Source organism: Lactuca serriola, chromosome 9, assembly GCF_051521515.1.
Source record: "Lactuca serriola cultivar US96UC23 chromosome 9, Lser_US96UC23_V15, whole genome shotgun sequence".
In the NCBI taxonomy this organism is placed as follows: domain Eukaryota; kingdom Viridiplantae; phylum Streptophyta; class Magnoliopsida; order Asterales; family Asteraceae; genus Lactuca; species Lactuca serriola.
The window spans coordinates 40,208,214-40,220,925 of record NC_136416.1 but is presented as its reverse complement, the minus strand read 5'-3'; positions in this window follow the sequence as shown (position 1 = coordinate 40,220,925).

Genomic DNA, 12,712 nt, shown 5'->3' with positions numbered 1-12,712 from the left:
ATTGTGGTTTATTAATGTATTATAAGAATAATATATTAAAAGAGAAATCATATTTGTTTAAATAATATAAGTTAAATAATTAATTAAAAATTAATTATTGTGAATAAAAGAGATTAATTAAATAAAGGGGACTGAAACTACAATTATAAGATAATTGATTTTGGGCTAAGAATCCTTATGGATTAGGGCATGGATGAAATTGAGGTGGAGTCCACCTTGAATTCGTATATGGGGGCCTTATTCTGGAAGTTTATGTGGACTGCTTAAGGCCTAAGCTATCTAATCAGGGTTTTGACAGAAACCCTAACAGCTCAAGTATAAAATGACCCCCCTAAAGCATCAGAGTTCAGCCGCTTGATCCCTTGGAAGCTTGGAGCCGAATTTTAGCCTCTCATCCTCTCTCCTAAACATTATCCTCTTGCCTTGGTGTTTGTAAGCCACTAGAGGCATCATATTTGAGGTGCTTGGTTCTCGTAAGCTTTGAAGATTCAAGTTTCATACTACAATCAAGAGGTAATATTCTTACTTGGTTATTTATATGTAACAACTGGATTCCCAGGTATCTTATTTTAAGTATATATATCTTGAGTTTTAGGGAAGAACTCGGCAAGTAGGCGCTCAGACTCGCCGAGCAGGATCGCGAATTCTGTCCGGATTAATGACCGGACTCGACGAGTCAATGAGTGGAAGGTCAAGATGATATGGACCGGAAGGTCAAGAGGACATGGACTGGAAGGTCAAGAGGTTACGAACCGGAAGGTCGATACGGGTAGGACCGGAAGGTCTACCGGGATTTGGGACCGAAGTCCCCTGAGACACTTGGACCATAAGGTCCCACAGAGTTGTGGCCTGGAAAGGCGTATGTGTTGTATGTGGTATTTGGGGGAACTCACTAAGCATTTATGCTTACAGTTGTTGTGTTGGGTGTTTCAGGTACTAGCGAGGATCGTGGGAAGGCGTCGGCATGATCTGTACACACTGAGAGGATTTATGTATTTGATATCTCTAGAGATTTTGGGACTTGTTTGTTATGATGACATCGGATACACTTGTTGGATATTGTTTTTGGTGATTGAAATTACGAATTAAAAATGAAAAATTGTTTTGAAAATTTACGTCGTTACAAGTTGGTATCAGAGCCTTGGTTTGAGGGATTCGGGTGCATCTTTGGGTGTATCTGAACTCAAGCTGAGGATTTGAGAAAGTTTTTCATAAAATAAACAATTTTTCCAAAAGAGTAGAAGATTTTGAGAAAAATAGGAAGGAGCAGTGTGTACGATCAGCCAACGCCCGAATGGTGATTTCCCAAAATACCCTTTCATTATGTGTTATGAGATATGTTATGATATGATATGCATTCTAGAGTAGGCTAGGTATTCATATTAGGACTAGAGTGGCCTGATTTGTGATGCCTTAGCCTAGGAAGATTTCTGCTGCTATTAGATGCTTGAGACTGAGTAGGTAGCAGTAAGGAGCATATGAGACGTCTACCGAAGGGTAGCCTATGTGTAGCACCTGGTTCCTGGTACGTAATCCTTGTGATTAATATTTTAAATTAGTGCATTTTTGCCTTGGACTTGGCGAGTTGAAGGACCAACTCGCTGAGTAGGAGTGGGATAAGACACGGGGTCTGAACTTTGGACTCGGCGAGTAGACCCTGTTTGGGAAAAAACCCTAATCCGGGTGTTTACACCCTATTTAAACGCTCTAACTTGGCCTCCTTTGTCCCTAACACTTCCAGAAAGTTGTAGAAAGAAATCCTATCCCCCATATTGTTCTTGAGAGTGATTTTGGCTTTGTGAAGAAGGTTTGGAGCTTAGAAGAGGAATGAAGAGGTTGAAGTGTACAAGGAGGGGAGGTAGATCCGGAATCTACACTGTGGGAAGCTTCCATTCAGGTAGAAAAGTTCTTACCTTGATCACGAGTTCATTAGATCCCCTTTTTGTCCCAAATTAGTGGATTTCAGGCCCTAAAACCTCAAACTCCATGTATTTATGCTCTATGTTCTGAAAGGACTTCAGATTGGGACCTTATGGACATCTTAGAAGTGTAAAGTCTCTGTGGTTGGAGTTATTGGGGTCCCTATTGAGTATATGACCTCTTAAAGAGCTTGGATTTTCCTTCTTGAGCTTATAAGGCCATGTATGCACGTAAAGTTTGCAACTTTATGTGATAAGCATGCCCTAGGAGCATAGATCTATGGTTTAGAAGCATTGCATGTCTTAGATTTGGTCTGTTTGGGAAGTGGGTCGAAAGGACTCGGCGAGTCCCAAAGTGGAACTCAGCGAGTTCTATGAAGGTGGTCTTAAACTCGACGAGTTGGAAGAACAACTCGGCGAGTCCTATGAAGATTGCCTGGAACTCGACGAGTGGTTCTTCAAACTCGACGAGTCATATGAACTGTCACTGAGTAAGAGGGGTTTAAGTGTTGAAGGTCCAACCCTTCGTATCTGCACACAGAATTAGCAATTTAACGTGTAGCAATAGTCTCAGGACCCCAAATCCTCTTAAGGGATGCTCTAGTGAGGATTTGGAAGCGAGTAAGAGATCTGCTCGTGGGGACTCGGCGAGTTGTTCTTGGACTTGGAGAGTCATATCGCGAGTCGGTTCTATAGTCCCGAGTAGTGAGTTAAGGGTGACTCAGTGAGTGGGAAGAGGGACTTGGCGAGTAGGACCGGGTTAGTAGGAGAAGTACTCGGCGAGTCTGTGCCATGACTCGGCGAGTCCAATCAACTGGAAGTTGACTTTGACCAAGGAGTTGACCTTGGACCTGGGGTGGGTCAGTCAATTGACCTAAGGGTATTTATGAGTGGCTAATCTATGTTTATGGATTTGTAGCCGGAGGATTACCGGTGCAGCAGCCAGACGTCTAGCAGTCAGACTTTCGGTAGCTACTTTTCGAGGTGAGTTTCCTTCCAGTAGCAACGGGTCTAAGGCACCAAGGCCGGCCCGTATAGACGATATGTTAGTGTCGGAGTGTGGGCAGGGCCCGTATCTCATAGTTGAGTTTGATTATGATATATGCCATTATGATAGAATTGTTTATACTCGTTGTCTGTGTGATACTTGTATGTTATGGTTGAGCAGTTGAGTGTGGGCGAGGCCCGTATCTCTCTGATAGTGGAGTGTGGGCGAGGCCCGTATCTCTCAGATAGCGGATTGTGGGCGAGGCCCGTATCTCCCAGATAACGGAGTGTGGGCGAGGCCCGTATCTCCCAGCTAGCGGAGTGTGGTCGAGGCCCGTATCTTCATGAGTGTGGGCGAGGCCCGTATCTCCTAGCTGTTCATTGTATGTTTGTATGGTATGAGGTATTATGGGGGAACTCACTAAGCTTCGTGCTTACGGTTTACAGTTTTGTTTTCAGGTACCTCTTCTTCAAGGGGGAAGGAGCTGGCGCGGTAGCGGTACATCATACACACACCTTGTTTTCCGTACCATGAGTCATTCTGGGATTTTGTACTCTGATAGTTGATTGTTTTCATGTTTCGGTTTTCATACACGATGTATGTTATGAAATGGTTTGACCAGACAGTGTTTTAATTACAATCGTTTTCTAAAGTATTGATTTAAAAAGAAAAATTTTGGACGTGAAATTTGGGTCGTTACAAGTTGGTATCAGAGCCCTGGTTTGAGGGATTCGGACCCACCCTCGGGGGTGTCTGAACTCAAATCGAGGGATTCAAAGATTTTGAAAAATAAAGGAAATGTTTTCTAAAAGTTAAGAAAAGAGTTTTGAGAAGGAACGAAGTGTGTGATGTATGCGACCGGCCGAGCTCAAGTAAGTATTCCCCAAAGTACCCATACAAGTTTATGTTTCGTTTATCAGTTTCAGTTGAACAGCATGCTAGAATAGGAATAAGGATCTAGGAGTGATGCCTTATGTGCCTGCTTTATGTGCTTCAACTTATGAGATTTTCATGCTAGTATTGAGTAGAAAGTAGTAGGATAGCCTGTTTAGGTTATGCCTGGTAGTACGAGCTTAGCATTGTATGCTAGTTAAGCCCCTCATTATGAGGACAGACTTGCTTGAGTAGTTCCCCTGCATCCGAATGTTGCTTGCTATGTGCTCTGTGGGACTCTGAGTGATGAGAGTTAGTCATTAGGTGAATACGTCACATTACATGTGATCAGGGTTGGATAAACTTAGAGTGCTGGATTTGGCCCTATTGCGCAGCTCTCGTTTGAGTCTAACCGTTGTAGGGATGGTTCTGTTACTCGAAGGATTATCTGTGCCTCATCACACGTGATCGTATTCAGGTAATGGCTAATTCACATTATAAGTAGGCCTTCAACAGCTGAGGACTGGTCAGGGTGGAGTCAGAGATTCCCTAGGGCAAACCTAGGACGAGTATAGCAGTGATTAGCAGTAGAGAAAGGGATCTGGTGGAGTCAAGGCAGTCCTTGAAGAAGGTACGGATAGATGTGGAAGGTAGTATGGGCCCGTACTACTGAAAGCAGAGGATCCGTACCCGAACTAAGGAAGGCTGAGACAAGACCGGGGAACTTGAAATAGATGTGATCCCTTTAGAGGTATCAGTATCAGTAATGGTTGCCTGTGTGTATTGCAGAATGGTGGTACTACGCCAGAGGCCAGCTGGTGGCAGTTCTGGAGAGGGATCGGGTTCGGGATCAGGTTCCGAGCCAGTAGATGAGAGACTACGCGAGTTCATCGCATCAGAGATCACCAGAGGCATCCTTGAGTCGACCCCCATCATTTTCGGGTCGATCAAGGAAGGGATAGTTGAGTTGATGGAGGACCGCCTCAGGGCGTTTAGGAGTGACATGGCATCTGGCCGGTCAGGATCTTACACACTATCCTTTAAGGACTTCAGGGGCAGTGGTGCGCCGGATTTCCACGGGACAAAGGACCCCATTGCTGCCAGACGATGGATTGAGGACATTGAGTCTGCACAGCTGACCAGCTTCAGCCCCGAGGGGTCGAAGGTGAGATATGCAGCAGGATGTTTAGGAGACCGCGCTAGAGATTGGTAGGAGACCGTCGGTGACTCATTGGGAGCCTCGGCTGTTGAGGCTATGACCTGGTCGGACTTTGTGACCAGGTTCAGGGCAGATTTTGCACCGGCTGTCGAGCTTCAGTAGCTGGCCAGGGAGTTTTTAGACATGAGACAGACCATGGAGACTGTGGCAGAGATCACCGCCATGTTACGGGAGAGGGCATTGTTGGTGCCCCAGTCTGCGGGAGATAAGGATATGAGGAGGACCCGCTATCATGACATGCTACGGGCTGACATTCGGGAGCATGTTAGCTTTTCAGCTTGCCCTGCCCTGGAGTCCATGATTGCCAGGGCGAGGGAGAAGGAGATTGATTTGGAGCATATTTGGAAGAGGAAGGCGGAGACGGGGTAGGTGGTTGGGGCTTCGGGGAAGAAGCCCAAGGGATCAGATGGTAGGCCGAAAGGCCAAGGAGGGACGGGCCGCTGCGGGAAATGCGGCAGGTCGCACGAGGGAACATGTAGATTGGGATCGTCAGGCTGCTACAAGTGCGGCGAGACGGGGCGCTTTAGCAGGGATTGTACTGCCCCTGTCTCGGTTGTTCAGACATCTGAGTTGCTGTGTTTCCACTGTAACCAGAGGGGCCACAAGAGGGCCAATTTCCCCCAGTTGACAGCAGCATCAACACTGGTGAAGGCGTCAGCTCCAACAACTCTGAGGATCACAGATGGTCGCCAGGGCAAGTCAGAGGCTCCAGTAGTGAGGAGCCGGGCCTTTCAGCTGACCACAGAGGAGGCACGCGCCATGCCCGTTGTGGTGATGGGTATGATTTCTTATTTATGCTTTATGGTATGCTGCTGTAATTTTGATATGCTATATGTATGTGCTCTGTTTAGGATCGTTCCATGTGAACGGTATCCCAGTTCAGGTGTTGTTTGATTCGGGGGCTACCCGATTGTTTGTTTCTCTTGCGCTTAGCAAGAAGTTTCCCAAGTCTTAGGGCACATTGGATTGCCCTTTAGAGGTGGAGATTGCCGATGATCGATCGGTGCGAGCATCAGCAATGTTAAGGGATTGTGTTCTGAGGTTGTTTGAGGAGCGCTACTTGGTGGATTTCGTTCCCATTCCGTTACGTGCGAACAAGGTGATTATAGGCATGGATTGGTTGAGCCCTAATGGGGCGATGATAGATTGCGCACAACAGCTGGTGCGGATTAGGACCCCAAGTGGGGGAGAGTTGGTGATCCATGGTGAGAGGCCACAACGTGGACCCGCAGTATGTTCACCAGCGAGAGCTAGGCGCTACTTTCAGCAGGGTTGCGCGAGATATGTCACGTATGTTATGGACACCCGGGAGGCGGGTAAGGCAACGGTGAGCGAGGTTCCGGTGGTACGAGACTACGCTGATGTATTCCCCGAGGAGCTTCCGGGAATACCTCCGGAGCGGCAGGTAGAGTTCAGGATCGACCTAGTCCCCGGTGCGGCTCCGATAGCCAAGGCACCGTACCGGTTGGCTCCTCCCGAGATGCAGGAGTTGTCTACACAGCTGCAGGAGCTGTTAGACAAAGGATTCATTAGACCGAGCAGTTCACCCTGGGGAGCCCCGATTCTGTTTGTGAAGAAGAAGGACGGGTCGCATCGGATGTGTATAGACTATTGGGAACTGAATAAGGTAACGGTGAAGAACCGTTACCCACTTCCTACGATTGATGACCTCTTTGACCAGTTACATGGAGCATCTTGGTTCTCCAAGATCGATTTGCGTTCGGATTATCATCAGATGAGGGTCAGAGAGGAGGATGTGCCGAAGACCGCGTTTCGGACGCGCTATGGCCATTATGAGTTTGTGGTGATGCCGTTTGGGCTCACCAATGCCCCTGCCGCGTTCATGGACCTCATGAACCGCGTGTGCAGACCTATGCTGGACCGGTCTGTGATAGTTTTCATTGATGACATATTGGTTTATTCCAAGACACGGGAGGAACATGAGGGGCATCTGCGAGAGGTGTTGGAGACCCTGAGGAGGGAGAGCTTATATGCTAAGTTCTCCAAGTGTGAGTTCTGGTTGCACGAGGTGTAGTTCCTTGGGCACTTTGTCAACCAGGACGGGATTTCGGTGGATCCGGCCAAGGTGGAGGCTGTGATGAGGTGGGAGGTTCCGAAGTCTCCATCTGAGATTCGGAGTTTCCTAGGATTAGCGAGCTACTATCGAAAATTCATTCAGGACTTCTCCAAGATAGCCGTACCCCTGACACGGTTGACTAAGAAAACTGTGGTCTTTCGATGGGGGCCTGAGCAGCAGGCAGCATTCGAGGTTTTGAGACAGAGATTGTGCGAGGCGCCAATCTTAGCCCTGCCCGAGGGCGTAGAGGATTTTGTGGTATATTGCGACGCCTCCATTTCAGGGTTGGGCGCGGTACTGATGTAGAGAGGGCATGTCATTGCCTACGCTTTGAGGCAACTGAAGCCTCACGAGACGAACTACCCGACCCACGATTTAGAGTTGGGGCGGTGGTCTTCGCCCTCAAGATTTGGCGACATTACCTCTATGGGGTTCGGTGTACCATTTACACGGATGACAAGAATTTGAGGTACCTCATGGATCAGCCGAATCTGAACATGAGGCAACATCGGTGGCTCGATGTGGTGAAGGATTATGATTGTGAGATCCTTTACCACCCTGGGAAGGCCAATGTAGTAGCCGGTGCGCTTAGCCGCAAGGCGGCGCCGATTAGGGATATTTGCATGCGGATGACAGTGGTGACTCCGCTTTTGGAGCGGATTCGGGAGGCCCAACAGGAGGCCCTAAAGGAGGAATATAAGAAGAGTGAGCGCATAGTGGGTCAGGTTTCCTCCTTCGACTATGACGGCAGGGGATTATTGACGTTACACCGCAGGGTGTGGGTGCCATACCTCGGAGGCGTGCGCCAGGTCTTGATGGAGGAGGCGCACAAATCTCGATTCTCCATTCATCCCGGGGCGACGAAGATGTATAGGGATCTTTGTATGGACTACTGGTGGACCTGCATGAAGCGGGATGTGGCTTTGTACGTCGAGCAGTGCTTGACCTGCAGGAAGGTCAAGGCCGAGCATCAGAGACCGCACGGCAAGATGCAGCCGTTGGATATCCCGTTGTGGAAATGGGAAGATATTACGATGGATTTTATCACGAAGCTACCCAGGACCGCGCGAGAAGTGGATTCTATATGGGTCATCGTGGATCGATTGACCAAGAGCGCCCATTTTATCCCGATTCAGGAGAGCATCTCAGCCGAGAAGTTGGCCGACATCTATATCAGGGAGATAGTGGCGCGACACGGGATGCCAGTATTAGTGATTTCAGACAGAGATGTGCATTTTACTTCCAGGTTTTGGAAGAAGTTTCATGACGAGTTGGGTACTCGTCTGCATTTCAGCACCGCCTTTCACCCGCAGACGGATGGTCAGAGTGAGCGGACCATCCAAACGTTAGAGGATATGTTGTGGGCATGTGTTCTGGATTTCGGAGGTAGTTGGGATACCTACCTCCCGTTGGCGGAGTTCTCATATAATAATAGCTACCATGCGAGCATCGACCGTCCTCCCTTCGAGATGTTGTACGGGAGGAGGTGCAGGACCCCGATATGTTGGGGAGAGGTTGGCCAGAGGGTCATGGGAAGCACCGAACTGGTGCTCCAGACGACAGAGAAGATCCAACAGGTCTGGAGCAGGCTTCAGATTGCTCAAAGTCGGCAGAAAAGTTATGCCGACAAGCGCTGTTCAGACTTGGAATTCCAAGTTGGGGATATGGTTCTCCTGAAGGTGTCGCCATGGAAAGGCGTCATCCGATTCAGGAAGCGAGGCAAGTTGGGCCCAAGGTACATCGGGCCATTTAGGGTTGTAGCCCGGGTGGGCAAGGTGGCGTATAGGTTTGATCTGCCAGCTGAACTCAGCCAAATCCACAACACTTTCCACATCTCTCAGTTACAGAAGTGTTTGGTAGACGACTCGGCAGTGGTACCTTCGGAGGATATTCAGGTCGATGACAGCCTGAATTACATCGAGCGGCCTGTGGCAATCCTCGACAGGAAGTCGAAGGATCTAAGGAACAAGAGGGTGGAACTCGTGAAGGTGCAATGGCAGCACCGGAAGGGATCGGAGTGGACTTGGGAGCCGGTGGAAGAGATGTTGGAGCACTACCCCGAGCTATTTCAGGATCAAGCAGCAGACTTCGAGGATGAAGTCTAAAATAAGTGGGGGAAATTTGTAGCACCTGGTTCCTAGTACATACTCCTTGTGATTAATATTTTAAATTAGTCCATTTTTGCCTTGGACTCGGCGAGTTGAAGGACCAACTCGCCGAGTTGGAGCGGGATAAGACGCGGGGTCTGAACTTTGGACTCAGCGAGTCGGTCCCCGGACTTGGCGAGTAGACCCTGTTTGGGCAAAAACCCTAATCTGGGTGTTTGCACCCTAGTTAAACGCTCTAACTTGGCCTCCTTTGTCCCTAACACTTCCAAAAAGCTGTAGAAAGAAACCCAAGCCCCATATTGTTCTTGAGAGTGATTTTGGCTTTGTGAAGAAGGTTTGGAGCTTAGAAGAGGAAGGAAGAGGTTGAAGTGTACAAGGAGGGGAGGTAGATCCGGAATCTACACTGTGGGAAGCTTCCATTTAGGTAGAAAAGTTCTTACCTAGATCACGAGTTCATTAGATCCCCTTTTTGTCCCAAATTAGTGGTTTTCAAGCCCTAAAACCTCAAACTCCATGTATTTATGCTCTATGTTCTGAAAGGACTTCAGATTGGGACCTTATGGACATCTTAGAAGTGTAAAGTCTCTGTGGTTGGAGTTATTGGGGTCCCTATTGAGTATATGACCTCTTAAAGAGCTTGGATTTGCCTTCTTGAGCTTATAAGGTCGTGCATGAACGTAAAGTTTGCAACTTTACATGATAAGCATGCCCTAGGAGCATAGATCTATGGTTTAGAAGCGTTGCATGCCACATATTTGGTCTGTAAGGGAAGTGGGTCGAAGGGACTCGACGAGTCCCAAAGTGGAACTCGGCGAGTTCTATGAAGGTGGTCTTAGACTCGACGAGTTGGATGACAACTCGGCGAGTCCTATGAAGATTGCCTGGAACTCGACGAGTGGTTCTTTAAACCCGGCGAGTCATATGAACTGTCACTGAGTAAGAAGGGTTTAAGTGTTGAAGGTCCAACCCTTCGTATTTGCACGCGGAATTAGCAATTTAACATGTAGCAATAGTCCCAGAACCCCAAATCCTCTTAAGGGATGCTCTAGTGAGGATTTGGAAGAGATTAGGAGATCTGCTCGTGGGGACTTGGCGAGTTGTTCTTGGACTCCGCGAATCGGATCGCAAGTCGGTTCTATAGTCCCGAGTAGTGAGTTAAGGGTGACTCAGTGAGTGGGAAGAGGGACTTGGCGAGTTGGACCGGGTTAGTAGGAGAAGGACTCGGCGAGTCTGTGCCATGACTCGGCGAGTCCAGTCAACTGGAAGTTGAATTTGACCAAGGAGTTGACCTTGGACCTGGGGTGGGTCAGTCAATTGACCTAAGGGTATTTATGAGTGGCTAATCTATGTTTATGGATTTGTAGTCGGAGGATTACCGGTGCAACAGCCAGACGTCTAGCAGTCAGACTTTCGGTAGCTACTTTTCGAGGTGAGTGTCCTTCCAGTAGCAACGGGTCTATGAAACCAAGGCCGACCCGTATAGACGATATGTTAGTGTTGAAGTGTGGTTAGGGCCCGTATCTCATAGTTGAGTTTGATTATGATATATGCCAGTATGATAGAATTGTTTATACTCGTTGTCTGTGTGATACTTGTATGTTATGGTTGAGCAGTTGAGTGTGGGCGAGGCCCGTATCTCTCTGATAGTGGAGTGTGGGTGAGGTCCGTAAATCTCAGACAACAGAGTTTGGGCGAGGCCCATATCTCTTAGATTGCGGAGTGTGGGCGAGGCCCGTATCTCCCAGATAGCGGAGTGTGGGCGAGGCCCGTATCTCCCAGTTAGCGGAGTGTGGGCGAGGCCCGTATCTCCTAGCTGTTCATTGTATGTTTGTATGGTATGAGGTATTATGGGGGAACTCACTAAGCTTCGTGCTTACGGTTTACAGTTTTGTTTTCAGGTACCTCTTCTTCAAGGGGGAAGGAGCTGGCGCGGTAGCGGTACATCATACACGCACCTTGTTTTCCATACCATGAGTCATTCTGGGATTTTGTACTCTGATAGTTGATTGTTTTCATGTTTCGGTTTTCAGACATGATGTATGTTATGAAATGATTTGATCAGACAGTGTTTTAATTACAATCGTTTTCTAAAGTATTGATTTAAAAAGAAAATTTTTGGACGTGAAATTTGGGTCGTTACAGTATGCTAGCGAGATGAAGAGTACTTGTGATTTGGGATCAAAGGAGGAGGACTTTAGGTGAATGTTGATGCGGTGTGGACGGTAGTATAAGGGCACGTACTACCAAAGACACCGTATCAGTATGCAGTCAAAGTAATAATTCTTAGGGTACTAGGGAACAAGTATGGTTGTGTTATCGAGTGCGAGTATGCTCGAGCGGATCTCTGATATTTTATGTTGTATTTCAGACAGACATCATGGTTGGGACATGCCACACACTTGACAGCAGTGGTGTTAGCGATGAGGAGATCCGCAGGTTGATTCATGAGGAGGTGGTTGTGACCATCCGAGCTGAGATACCAAAGATGTTCGGGTCTATCAAGACCACGTTGATCGAGACTTTTGATGAACGGTACGCGGCAGGTTGCGGCTGCTACAACTACTGCAGTGGTGGCTGCTTCTAGGCCTCAGGGAGGTGACTCATTGTTGTTTCGGGAGTTCAGCAACACGAAGCCACCAGAGTTTGATGGGACGCAGGACCCGATTTCTGCGATGAGATGGATTTCTGACATCGAGGGATGCTTCTACACGTGTTCATGTCTGGAGCATCTGAGGGTACAGTTCGCGTTGAACCAGCTTCGCTTGGGAGCGAAGGACTGGTGGAAGTTCGTGACAGCTTCACTCTTGTAAAGATTTCAGAGGTGACTTGGGAGAGGTTCACCACCATGTTCAGAGACAAGTATGTCCCCCCAGTGGAGAGGGAACGGTTGGCTCAGGAGTTCTTGACCCTCAAGCAGGGTACTGATTCTATTACTATGGTTACCAGGAAGTTTCATGAGAGGGCGATGTTCTGCCCTAAGCAGGTGTCTACTAAGCAGACACGCATGAACTGGTATTTGGGCATTATGAGGAGGGATATTCGGGAGTTCGTATCGAACTCGACTTACCGGAAATTTTCCGAGCTCCAGGAAAATGCCCGGAAGAGGGAGATTGAGTTGGAGACTCAGGCCAGGGAGGAGGCCGAGTCTCGGGTGATGGATCGGCGGCCGACACAGTCTCAGCCGGTAGCCAAGCGGGAAATGCCCACCGATTCGAGATCTGGAGGCCAGAAGGGCAGCACTTGCGGAAAGTGCGACAACGGTCATGAAGGGGTCTGTCGATCAGGTGCTTGCTACAAATGTGGCTAGGAGAGGCATATAGCCAAGGATTGCCCCAAGGGATTCATTGTTTGTCTTCATTGCGACCAGACGGGCCACCGGAAGGCCGAGTGTCCGCAGCTACGAGGGACATCATAGGGAGCACAGCAGGGATCTGCCCCTGCCGCCGTGCAAGCTGCTAAGGTTCGGCCGGTGAAGGCCGAGGCACCGAAGGCTCGCGGGAGAGCCTTCCTGTTGACAGCGGAGGAGGT